General features: G+C 38.3%; 1 protein-coding gene across 1 annotated transcript in view; it reads left to right on the plus strand.

Annotated features, from left to right (window-relative positions):
* LOC119593808 overlaps positions 1 to 324 on the plus strand; it is a 6,171-nt gene that overhangs the window by 4,261 nt on the left and 1,586 nt on the right. The window lies entirely within an intron of this gene.

The raw sequence follows: 324 nt of genomic DNA on the forward strand, positions 1-324 counted from the left end.
ATAGGTACACTCATTCGCATTCCCCTTCATTGGAGTCTCCATTTTCTGTTGCCCTCGCTCTGTTGATTAATAGCTGATACTCATTTATGATTCTGCATTTAGCTGGTGAATTTGATATGGTTTAATGTCTTTTGTTTGATGCCAGAACTGAATTATGTTTTGCTATATATAAAGTATTGTGCGGTATATTCACCGGGTTCCTCGCTTCTGATGTCATGTAGCCCTAAGGAAGGGTCGATCTTTCAGCTGCGTATATTTATGTATATACACAAAGTTAATTAACTGTGTATGTGTATGGATAGTGGGTGTTACAGGCTTTCAGAC

The sequence above is a fragment of the Penaeus monodon genome, chromosome 32 (genome assembly GCF_015228065.2).
Source record: "Penaeus monodon isolate SGIC_2016 chromosome 32, NSTDA_Pmon_1, whole genome shotgun sequence".
Classification (NCBI taxonomy): Eukaryota; Metazoa; Arthropoda; class Malacostraca; order Decapoda; family Penaeidae; genus Penaeus; species Penaeus monodon.